At 33.3% G+C, this 13,507-nt stretch overlaps 1 protein-coding gene across 3 annotated transcripts in view; it reads right to left on the bottom strand.

Moving 5' to 3' along the window:
* Positions 1-8,896, bottom strand: part of LOC149845264 (histone acetyltransferase MCC1-like) — a 40,675-nt gene extending 31,779 nt beyond the window's left edge. Inside the window, exons 1-2 of one of the 3 annotated variants that reach the window (XM_089995652.1) lie at positions 8,810-8,891; positions 5,711-5,796 (exon numbers count right to left, since the gene is read on the bottom strand). The gene's annotated coding sequence lies outside the window, so the exon portion shown is untranslated. Of the gene's footprint in view, positions 1-862; positions 949-1,670; positions 1,739-5,710; positions 5,797-8,809 lie in introns of those variants that run through there. The other 2 variants (XM_089995651.1, XM_089995650.1) reach the window with 2 other exon arrangements.
* Positions 8,897-13,507: the final 4,611 nt, after the last annotated feature.

Genomic DNA, 13,507 nt, shown 5'->3' with positions numbered 1-13,507 from the left:
TCAATCAAGAGTTTTTCTTGATTGTGAGTGCTCTTCCAAGTCCATAAGTGACGTCTCTTTGGATTTAATCCATTCCATTACAGTTTAGACACTTCTTTTCTTTTCTTTGTTGCCCTATTTTGTTTACATAAAAAGGGGGTCGACATTTTCGTATGATTGTATTGAAAACTCCTTTGATAAAATAAAATAGAACATGCAGAGTTTCTCTCTCCCTCTTGTGTGCCTCTAACAAGTTGAGTTCCAACAGATGAATTGATAGCCCTCTTGTTTGTATATAAATAGGGACCTCTTGCCCCATTAGATGTAATGCTTTCCTAAGCATTCTATATCATTAAAGATTATTATTTTTTTATGTTTTTTGTGTTCTTTTGTGTATGCTCTTTGGTGCCTCTTATGATCTCATGTATTTGCCATTGATTGACTTAATAGCCTCAACAAAAAATCACAACCCTAAACAACGAAAATATATAAATTTGAAGTCATACATAAAGACATGTTTTGATATTTATAACCACAAAGTGCTCGAATAAAGCATCTGATTGCCAGAAACACATGCACAAGAATATTAGATCATATACGCACATATTAAATAAAGAGAGTTCAAAAGCCTAAGATTCAAACTAGTTCTCATAAAAGCATACTCATGTATGAATAACATTTCACAAAATCAAATAAATATTATAAACCTTATAAAATATTTAATAAAGATTTATAACAATAAATTTGAAGAGCATTTAAACGTTTAGCTTTAAAAAATAACAAATAATTTTCAAAGATACAAAGTGAGTGTTTTCTCATGCGTAATACATGAGATAGACAACTCAAACAATAATCATATAATATAAAGATTTAAGATACATACTGGGTCAAGATCTCCCTTGAATCCAAGTCATACATTGATCATGATTCCTTCATGAAGCACGAACTCGAACCAAAGAGTTCCAATACCTAAAGAGGCAAAATACCCAAAAAAAATTCTTGGCTCAGATACCATGTAATGAAATCAAGCAAAGAGCAAACCAGAATGTGCATAAGCACAAGAACAAGTCCTACAAGGGATAATACAAATGCCAAAGGCAATAAAAAACACTTAAGTTTATACAATGGTTACAAAGAGCCTAAATGTGCATTCTATATCATTAAAGATTATTATTTTTTTATGTTTTTTGTGTTCTTTTGTGTATGCTCTTTGGTGCCTCTTATGATCTCATGTATTTGCCATTGATTGACTTAATAGCCTCAACAAAAAATCACAACCCTAAACAACGAAAATATATAAATTTGAAGTCATACATAAAGACATGTTTTGATATTTATAACCACAAAGTGCTCGAATAAAGCATCTGATTGCCAGAAACACATGCACAAGAATATTAGATCATATACGCACATATTAAATAAAGAGAGTTCAAAAGCCTAAGATTCAAACTAGTTCTCATAAAAGCATACTCATGTATGAATAACATTTCACAAAATCAAATAAATATTATAAACCTTATAAAATATTTAATAAAGATTTATAACAATAAATTTGAAGAGCATTTAAACGTTTAGCTTTAAAAAATAACAAATAATTTTCAAAGATACAAAGTGAGTGTTTTCTCATGCGTAATACATGAGATAGACAACTCAAACAATAATCATATAATATAAAGATTTAAGATACATACTGGGTCAAGATCTCCCTTGAATCCAAGTCATACATTGATCATGATTCCTTCATGAAGCACGAACTCGAACCAAAGAGTTCCAATACCTAAAGAGGCAAAATACCCAAAAAAAATTCTTGGCTCAGATACCATGTAATGAAATCAAGCAAAGAGCAAACCAGAATGTGCATAAGCACAAGAACAAGTCCTACAAGGGATAATACAAATGCCAAAGGCAATAAAAAACACTTAAGTTTATACAATGGTTACAAAGAGCCTAAATGTGCATTCTATATCATTAAAGATTATTATTTTTTTATGTTTTTTGTGTTCTTTTGTGTATGCTCTTTGGTGCCTCTTATGATCTCATGTATTTGCCATTGATTGACTTAATAGCCTCAACAAAAAATCACAACCCTAAACAACGAAAATATATAAATTTGAAGTCATACATAAAGACATGTTTTGATATTTATAACCACAAAGTGCTCGAATAAAGCATCTGATTGCCAGAAACACATGCACAAGAATATTAGATCATATACGCACATATTAAATAAAGAGAGTTCAAAAGCCTAAGATTCAAACTAGTTCTCATAAAAGCATACTCATGTATGAATAACATTTCACAAAATCAAATAAATATTATAAACCTTATAAAATATTTAATAAAGATTTATAACAATAAATTTGAAGAGCATTTAAACGTTTAGCTTTAAAAAATAACAAATAATTTTCAAAGATACAAAGTGAGTGTTTTCTCATGCGTAATACATGAGATAGACAACTCAAACAATAATCATATAATATAAAGATTTAAGATACATACTGGGTCAAGATCTCCCTTGAATCCAAGTCATACATTGATCATGATTCCTTCATGAAGCACGAACTCGAACCAAAGAGTTCCAATACCTAAAGAGGCAAAATACCCAAAAAAAATTCTTGGCTCAGATACCATGTAATGAAATCAAGCAAAGAGCAAACCAGAATGTGCATAAGCACAAGAACAAGTCCTACAAGGGATAATACAAATGCCAAAGGCAATAAAAAACACTTAAGTTTATACAATGGTTACAAAGAGCCTAAATGTGCATTCTATATCATTAAAGATTATTATTTTTTTATGTTTTTTGTGTTCTTTTGTGTATGCTCTTTGGTGCCTCTTATGATCTCATGTATTTGCCATTGATTGACTTAATAGCCTCAACAAAAAATCACAACCCTAAACAACGAAAATATATAAATTTGAAGTCATACATAAAGACATGTTTTGATATTTATAACCACAAAGTGCTCGAATAAAGCATCTGATTGCCAGAAACACATGCACAAGAATATTAGATCATATACGCACATATTAAATAAAGAGAGTTCAAAAGCCTAAGATTCAAACTAGTTCTCATAAAAGCATACTCATGTATGAATAACATTTCACAAAATCAAATAAATATTATAAACCTTATAAAATATTTAATAAAGATTTATAACAATAAATTTGAAGAGCATTTAAACGTTTAGCTTTAAAAAATAACAAATAATTTTCAAAGATACAAAGTGAGTGTTTTCTCATGCGTAATACATGAGATAGACAACTCAAACAATAATCATATAATATAAAGATTTAAGATACATACTGGGTCAAGATCTCCCTTGAATCCAAGTCATACATTGATCATGATTCCTTCATGAAGCACGAACTCGAACCAAAGAGTTCCAATACCTAAAGAGGCAAAATACCCAAAAAAAATTCTTGGCTCAGATACCATGTAATGAAATCAAGCAAAGAGCAAACCAGAATGTGCATAAGCACAAGAACAAGTCCTACAAGGGATAATACAAATGCCAAAGGCAATAAAAAACACTTAAGTTTATACAATGGTTACAAAGAGCCTAAATGTGCATTCTATATCATTAAAGATTATTATTTTTTTATGTTTTTTGTGTTCTTTTGTGTATGCTCTTTGGTGCCTCTTATGATCTCATGTATTTGCCATTGATTGACTTAATAGCCTCAACAAAAAATCACAACCCTAAACAACGAAAATATATAAATTTGAAGTCATACATAAAGACATGTTTTGATATTTATAACCACAAAGTGCTCGAATAAAGCATCTGATTGCCAGAAACACATGCACAAGAATATTAGATCATATACGCACATATTAAATAAAGAGAGTTCAAAAGCCTAAGATTCAAACTAGTTCTCATAAAAGCATACTCATGTATGAATAACATTTCACAAAATCAAATAAATATTATAAACCTTATAAAATATTTAATAAAGATTTATAACAATAAATTTGAAGAGCATTTAAACGTTTAGCTTTAAAAAATAACAAATAATTTTCAAAGATACAAAGTGAGTGTTTTCTCATGCGTAATACATGAGATAGACAACTCAAACAATAATCATATAATATAAAGATTTAAGATACATACTGGGTCAAGATCTCCCTTGAATCCAAGTCATACATTGATCATGATTCCTTCATGAAGCACGAACTCGAACCAAAGAGTTCCAATACCTAAAGAGGCAAAATACCCAAAAAAAATTCTTGGCTCAGATACCATGTAATGAAATCAAGCAAAGAGCAAACCAGAATGTGCATAAGCACAAGAACAAGTCCTACAAGGGATAATACAAATGCCAAAGGCAATAAAAAACACTTAAGTTTATACAATGGTTACAAAGAGCCTAAATGTGCATTCTATATCATTAAAGATTATTATTTTTTTATGTTTTTTGTGTTCTTTTGTGTATGCTCTTTGGTGCCTCTTATGATCTCATGTATTTGCCATTGATTGACTTAATAGCCTCAACAAAAAATCACAACCCTAAACAACGAAAATATATAAATTTGAAGTCATACATAAAGACATGTTTTGATATTTATAACCACAAAGTGCTCGAATAAAGCATCTGATTGCCAGAAACACATGCACAAGAATATTAGATCATATACGCACATATTAAATAAAGAGAGTTCAAAAGCCTAAGATTCAAACTAGTTCTCATAAAAGCATACTCATGTATGAATAACATTTCACAAAATCAAATAAATATTATAAACCTTATAAAATATTTAATAAAGATTTATAACAATAAATTTGAAGAGCATTTAAACGTTTAGCTTTAAAAAATAACAAATAATTTTCAAAGATACAAAGTGAGTGTTTTCTCATGCGTAATACATGAGATAGACAACTCAAACAATAATCATATAATATAAAGATTTAAGATACATACTGGGTCAAGATCTCCCTTGAATCCAAGTCATACATTGATCATGATTCCTTCATGAAGCACGAACTCGAACCAAAGAGTTCCAATACCTAAAGAGGCAAAATACCCAAAAAAAATTCTTGGCTCAGATACCATGTAATGAAATCAAGCAAAGAGCAAACCAGAATGTGCATAAGCACAAGAACAAGTCCTACAAGGGATAATACAAATGCCAAAGGCAATAAAAAACACTTAAGTTTATACAATGGTTACAAAGAGCCTAAATGTGCATTCTATATCATTAAAGATTATTATTTTTTTATGTTTTTTGTGTTCTTTTGTGTATGCTCTTTGGTGCCTCTTATGATCTCATGTATTTGCCATTGATTGACTTAATAGCCTCAACAAAAAATCACAACCCTAAACAACGAAAATATATAAATTTGAAGTCATACATAAAGACATGTTTTGATATTTATAACCACAAAGTGCTCGAATAAAGCATCTGATTGCCAGAAACACATGCACAAGAATATTAGATCATATACGCACATATTAAATAAAGAGAGTTCAAAAGCCTAAGATTCAAACTAGTTCTCATAAAAGCATACTCATGTATGAATAACATTTCACAAAATCAAATAAATATTATAAACCTTATAAAATATTTAATAAAGATTTATAACAATAAATTTGAAGAGCATTTAAACGTTTAGCTTTAAGAAATAATAAATAATTTTCAAAGATACAAAGTGAGTGTTTTCTCATGCGTAATACATGAGATAGACAACTCAAACAATAATCATATAATATAAAGATTTAAGATACATACTGGGTCAAGATCTCCCTTGAATCCAAGTCATACATTGATCATGATTCCTTCACGAAGCACGAACTCGAACCAAAGAGTTCCAATACCTAAAGAGGCAAAATACCCAAAAATTTTCTTGGCTCAGATACCATGTAATGAAATCAAGCAAAGAGCAAACCAGAATGTGCATAAGCACAAGAACAAGTCCTACAAGGGATAATACAAATGCCAAAGGCAATAAAAAACACTTAAGTTTATACAATGGTTACAAAGAGCCTAAATGTGCACAATCACAAGTCCAGAAAGGGTTATGAGCATGTCTTAGAAACTTGTGATATTTATGTTGAACTCCTCTATGAGGTTTATGATTGCATTCTAAATGTGCATTTAAAAAAAAATTATCAAAAATATTTATGTTATTGTGGTCTCTCTTGTTGTGCCCATTTATGGCTTGTGAGTTGTGAGGTGTTTATTGTGAGTGCACTCATTACACTTGAATGATTTGTGCCTTATATGCTTAGTGCATCACAATCATTAATAAAAATATTTATTGTAAAAGTTTTTGTGAGGTTCTCTTTGGAGACCTTAGTGGCATTTATTCTTTGTGATTGTGCTATTTCTTGGTTTTATGGCTCTTTAGAAAACATTATCTTACATGTTTTTACATCACATGGGAATTTAAGATAATGCTTCTTGCATGATTTGAGTGATCAATAAAATATTATTTTCTTTGAGCCTTCTTTGTGTGCATCCTCTTTGTGGGACTTGTGGGTGTGTCCATAGTGAGCACTTTTGTGCTTGTTTACTTTTGGTTTTGGGTGGACTTTTGCTTATGATTGAAGGTTCCTTGATTCTTCACATGTATTAGATCTATAGGATCATATTGTTCTTTGGATATTATAATGTCTTTCTTTATGCATTATTGTGAGCTTAATGAAATAATATATATTTTTTTTAAAGTTTGCTTTCTCACCCTTGGCGGCTTATGTTTCTTGCCTTATAGGCATGCGTTTGTGCCCTTAGTGACCTTGAATGCGGATTTGTGAGAATTAATAAAATTAATATTTTAAGTATTGCATGTTCTTGCCTTAGTGGTATTGTGTGGTTATTTCACTATTGGCTATTTTCCTCTTGAATTACCACCTCATTGCATTCCTTATAAGGCTTTATGTTTTTTGAATTTTTAATGCATATTATTATGTGTCTTATATGTTGCCTCATGAGGTTTTTAGTGACTTGTTTGCATCTTGTCATATGATTGACATATGGGCGCTTGTTTATAACTTCTTTTTTAAAGTGTTTTTCGAGGTTTTTCTTGTTGCTTACTTTTGGCTATAGTTTAGTCCATCACTTTTCTATTTGATACATCCATTATTATTATTCGACCTTTTTGAGGTGAGTTTTGTGCACCTCAGTGTTGTGGAGGGGGTGAGTTATGTGTGCACCTCTATCTTCTTGTCAGTGTAGATTGCCAAGTTTATGAGTGTTGTATTGACACTTGTTTGAGCTTTGATTGACAATTGATTGACCTCTGGTTCTATGAGTGAGTTGTATCACTCAATTGCCCTTTTGGCCTTTGTTGTTTATTGGATGCTTGTATCGATCTTTGTTAGCGATGGGGATGAATCTTAATATCATTGGAAAGCTCCAGCCAACAAAACACCGTAGAAAATTTTTTTCAAATAAGACCAGGACGTATTTTCTGCGTTTAAAAAAGAATATGAAATGCCCTTCTATTTTATGATCCTCACCACCCAGCCTTTCTCCCCAAACCTTTGAACAAATCATCTTTATGTGCCTTCCTTTGTCATTTCCTTCCTAACCTTTCAAAGATATAAAAGAATAAAAGCAAATATCTTTATGAACAGTTACAACATCATGCCTATGACCAAGCATCCCATGTCTTGGTGAAGTCATTTATTTTGAAGTTTTCTATCTGCACACCTTAGCATGATACAGAACACGCACCATGGAATGGTAATTTCCTGTTATCATTTGAAGGGGCTTGCTTCCACTAAGCATCTTATGGGATATATCAGATGCAGATGATTGATACAAATAACATGGAAAAGATTGCCAAGAACATATCAAGACGCACAAGTTCCCAAGGTGTACATTTCTAATTTTTGGGTGGTAAGAAAGCAAGAATCTGGAGTCACAAACAGAACATCACATTTCCAATCCTTATGCACATTACTGGTCTCTAACCAACAATCCTTATAGACAATGGCAAATGCTGTCGCTTTAACAACCTGTTTTTTTTTTCATGAAGGACGGTGAAACCACCCTTGGGATCAGAGACTTAGTTGCGCTGGCTAAGCCTGCTGTACTTACGGTCTCTGTCCCGACGGTGTAAACCGCGTGGCGCACCCCTTGCCCCAACATGTTAAAACAATGTACTGAACATGGCCTTGCATATTCTCAACGACAGCGCAAATCCTACAAATTGGCAGCAACGAACACACATAAATTGTGATCGCATATCATCAAATAAATGATCGCAGTGAAGAAGAAAACGCCAGATTAAGTGAAACTTCAATGTGGTGTGAGCGTATCAAATGAATAATGATAACAACAGGTTCAAACAGCGTTTTCCCAATTTAATACATGCTTTTCCCATAAACCACCAACACCCAACAAAATATTATATATCATACTATAAAAAAGATAAATACAGCAAAACAATTTCAACGCCCACGATAATAATCCAACGAACAACTACAAGAAAGGCACCTCCTTAAGGAAATTCAGTGACTAAACGCCCTAGAAACGAAAAAATTAAGATCAACCAATCAATCCGAAACCCTAACCACACGAAAATGAAGATAGAATGGACTAACGTAAAACGAACTTCTCGATCAAATCCGTCGCAATTAAGAACAAATTGAAACGGAATAGAAATCGTTAATATCTAAGACCAATTTACCACGAGAATTGACGAAATTTCACTGGAAAAAGGAAAAAAAAGAATGGCAGGGACGAAACGAAGGGAAACCCACCATTTCGATCATGAAAAAAAGGGTGGAAAATTCAAACTATCTTGCATAAAACGAAGAAGAAGAAATCCCAAAAAAATAAATTTGAAAAATAAGGAAGTTAAAGTGCAGGAATCGAGCTTACCTTGGTTAAGGACGCCAAAATTAAGGAGAAAATAAAAATTAAAGAAGAAATAAAATAGCGTCGCACACAAAAAGAAGACGAAGAGCGAGATTTGAGGGAATTTTGAGAAGGGTAATTTGGGTACTGGATTGAATTTCTAAGAATTACAGGAAAATATCATTAAGGGCCCACTTTTTACCCCTATCTTCAAATATAACCTCACGTTTCTGAAATTCTAAATATAAGGCCTCAGTTTTTCCTAAAAACTGCCAAACAAGGGCGTACATTTATCAGGTTAAATCACATTCACTAGTCAAATTACAACAGCGGCCTTCTTCATTAAAAGTTCAATTGATTTACTTTTTCATTTTTATGAGAATGAATGGGAAATTTTCAATTTTTAAAGGACAATATAAGAAACAAAAAAAGAATCACGTTAATGATAGATGTTGACCTGAGGTCTTTATTGGACTGCTTTCAGACAAAAAGTTTGTCCATATTGGGCACAAGCAAAAGGTTGGCTCTAAATAGAAATTTCCCAAAAATTATTGAGATATTCAAAAGGTCACGCCTGTATCTCTCCTTGCTGCCAGTTGTACAAAATGAGGATGACTTTGGTATTAGATAAAGAGGGCTGATGCTAGAAACTTTCATTTTTTCGAGTAAATTTACAGGGAGTTGCCTAACTTATCGGATATTTATAAAAGCTGCCTAACGTTGCAGAAATTACACTAACTACTTGATTTTATAATTTCTGTTTCAAAGACCCGATTGGTCCTTAAAACATTCAGTTGAGGTTTGTGTTGTTGATTTGTTTAATGAAATGCCATAAAATGGTTTAAGATGTTGTATAAAAAACAAACAAAAATACCATTTTTCTATTTAAGAGGGGGTTCAGTCAGCTGTAGAAAAAAATATATATACTAAGCACATCCGACGCTGGAGATGAACTGGGTGGCTGCTTATCCAGATTCGAATCCAGTAAGCTTTCAGTGAATTGTGCACGTAAAACTATGTCCAGGTCCAGATATATATGGATAACATAAACCAGACTAGGAAATCTTTTTTTTCTTTTTTATTAAAAAAATGTTCTTAATCAGTACTCAGGCCAAAACGAGGTTTGACATGAAATTTCATAAACCATACTCAGGTCCATATGCTAGTCAGATTGTGTGGGTCTGAACCGAATACTAGTTGGACCTCTTTCATCATTACAGAACCTGGGTCATACCGGATCTGATTCACGTCAAAACTGGGTACATCTGACTAATTGACAGGCCAAGTTGGCCAACATTTTTAAGCACCCAAAATACAGAAATTTTTAGATCTTCAATTTTTATATAAGGCTCTATGGACCCGGTTCTTATCAGATCTGAGCCAAGAGAAAAGAACGACTCAAATCAAGCTCAAGCATCAGCTGGTCCCGTGTATCACTTTTTTTTTCTTCTCATAGGTTAGGGTCTTTAAGGGAACCAGAGGGGGAAGGGGGGTTGACGTGGGCCCCATCATGGCACCACACGCGCCATTGACAACTTTTCCATAGGACACGTTTGTTTTACATCTCGTGGGAAAGTGGACCTTTTCTCACAAAACTGTCCAGCTTTCCTATGAAACGCATGGGATTGGATTAAAAACAAATGATGCACACAGGGACACGATTTTAGCATGGTTCGGTGTAATGATCACCTACACCGATGAGGCTCAATAGCAACGACTCTTTTTCAGCAAGAAAAAATCTCACCGCTATTGATAAAGCAATAACATTGAGATTTTTGTCACCGCTATTAGCTTCATCAATAACGATGAACTATAAATTGCGTCGCTATTACTCTACTACGGTCATGAATCTCGTCGTTATTAGCTTCATCATGAACAACAAGCTAGATGCCTCTAGAATGCCTTGCCCCTACACACATCCTGTCATTAAAGACATATGTATAATATCGAAATTCTCTGGGCATTATATATTATTGTTAAGACACTTTAATGGTTATATTTAGAGGCCAGAAGTTCTTGTTGTTATAGATCAATAACAGCGAGATCTAACTCTCGCGGTTATAAGGTTTTACTTTATAATGATGATAGTTATGTCATTGTTATAGAGTGATGTCAGTGTTGTTAAAAACGCTAATGTTCAGATAATCTCACAGTTATTGATCTTTAACAGTAATATCTAACGGTTAGAGAATCTCACAGTTATAGATCAATAACAGCAAAATATGGCGCTCGCTGTTATAAATTGACGTCTATAAAATGAGCCCGACAGACTCTTTTTATATTTCTCTCTATCTCTCTCTGTGATCTCTTTCTCTCTCTCTTTGTTGTCGCCATTATAGGGTTTAATTTTTCTTCGCTCGTGTTGCTTTTTCAGTGTTCTCTCAAGGTAAGAGAGATATCGAGTGTGTGTTTATATGGAGTTGTTTTCGTGCCTTTTTGTATATTTTTTTCTGTTTGTGCTTCTCTTCGAATTGATAATAGAATCAGCATTTTAGGGTTTGCGTATCAATTTTTTGTTTTTATGTTTTCGGGGTGTTTCTAAGGTTTGTGTTTCTTGCCTTAGCCTGCAAGTGTTGGGGTGATTTCTTAGTGCTTTGTTTTACGTAAAGTTTTCCATTTCTTTGCATCTAATTTTCTATTAATTGACCACTCATTACTTTTACTATTTCAATGATGATCTCTCAATGTCACATTTTTTTCATTATTTAGGACTTCATCCCTTCACAACTACCAAAATTAAGCACTTCAATGTTGTATTATGGAAAATGTTGTCCATAAGACAAAGCATTTGGTTGGGATAATGTGTGGTAGATTGTGCAACTGATAAGTTAGAAAGTTCTATTTTATTCTTTTAAATTTTTAGATTAGGTCTCTCGCATCAATAAATAGGTTAAATATATCCATCATAAATTAATTGACATCTAATCTTTTTGGTTGAAAATGTTTAGATACCTACAAATTTCGGATGGAATATTCGAACTATTTATTGATGAAGGAGACCTAAATCACTCATCAGCATGTAAACACCTCCATCATAAACTTGTTGACCTCTAAATCTTTTAGGCATGAAGATGTTATTTTTTGACCATCCTAAGAACTATTTAAAACATTATAGGGTCTGATTTAGGGTTGGTTTTGCTTTTTCTTTCTACTTTTTATTACTTAAGAAAGTTGAAGTTGTTTCTCCATTTTTAAATTCAATGTCTTCCCCACTTTGAAATATTCAAAAGTTCATGCTTGGAATTTTTAAGTAACATAGAAAAATGTTCTATGATGATTACCCAACTTGGGGTTTTCTGCAAGGTAATTTGTGTATTTTCCATTAGTTGCAACCTGATCCTGTATGTGAATCATCCCCTAAATCATGGTTTCAAGGCATTTTAATGTAGGATAGATATACTTTCTTTGTGTATATGCTTATGCATTGTACTTTTGATTAATTGATCGTTAGTCACGATGCTAGTTTTTGCAATAATTCACAACTATTCTCTGAATGTGATTTTTCTCCGGTTCATTTTGTTTGCAAGTGCCCAACTAGTTTTAAATATGGAATCAAGTTGGACCTCATGTATGGTGCTAAGAGAGCATTTATTCATTAGTACGTCGGTAAAAAAATGGAAGAAGGTGAATTCTCTGAGGAGTGCGAATGGTATTTTTATTTCCCTCAAGACAAGAAATGCACAAATGAGCTTATAACATACAGGGGACATCCGTTAATTTTCTGTTTTTTTTAGGTTTATAGCCTATAATAGTGAGACGGATATCGCCATTATAGCGGTGAGCTAGGGATTTCGTCATTATATCCTATCTCATTGTTAAAACAACCTCGTTGTTACCAGTTCCAACGAGATTCGTCGCTAGTATTGGTTCACCCTTTAACGACGAGCTATCAATGTTGTTATTACTCAACAAAAGTCAAATTTTTTCGATGACTTGTGGACGAGAATTCTTGTCATTATTGACCTATAGAGGCGAGAAATAAGGCAATAGCGGCGAGATATATTGCCACATGGGTTCTACGGTAGTTTAGGCCATGGAATAATATTTAGCTTCAGAACTTGATCGAGAAACCGTGGGTTGCTTTTTGGCATTCCAGGAGATGCAGTTAGATCCAAAAAATATACAAAATCCCGATGTAGAGTGTCTGGTGAGGCAGAAACTTGCCCAATTAGCATCAAAAAAAGCGTATTGAGATAGAGATGTCTGAGAAAGCAGCCTTATCCTATGATCAATAGTACCATGCACATAGCGGATGACCCGTTTCACCGTTTGGAAGTGAGAGTTAGTATGACTCTACATAAACTGACTCACAAAGTTGACATTGTAGGAAAGTTTAGGACGAGTGATAGTGAGGTATTGGAGCCTACCAACAAGACCAAAGCAGGTTATATGCCCCCCCCCCCCCCCCCGAATAGGGCAGTTAGCTACATCTCATGTTCGGGGGGCTCAAAGAGCACCACGTATGTAAGCATGTGCGTCTCGTATCTCCATGTTTGTCAGCATTAATTAGCGTTGAAGTTTGATGCGATTGCAAAGACTTAAGTACCCTTTCCTCCATTGGTGCCAAAAAAAATGACGATTCTAGAAAAGAAGTGGTTGTAAAGGCTTAAGTGCCCCGAAGATGATTATTTAAGATCCAGTCTCTGCACTATAAAATTATCCGAGAAAGAAATCTCATCTGGAGGAGGCCATGAACATCAACCCTCTCACTCTCTCTCTCTC

Source organism: Nuphar pumila, chromosome 2 (genome assembly GCF_984573655.1).
Source record: "Nuphar pumila chromosome 2, dmNupPumi1.hap1.1, whole genome shotgun sequence".
NCBI lineage: Eukaryota > Viridiplantae > Streptophyta > Magnoliopsida > Nymphaeales > Nymphaeaceae > Nuphar > Nuphar pumila.
This window is presented reverse-complemented; position numbering and strand designations above follow the sequence as displayed.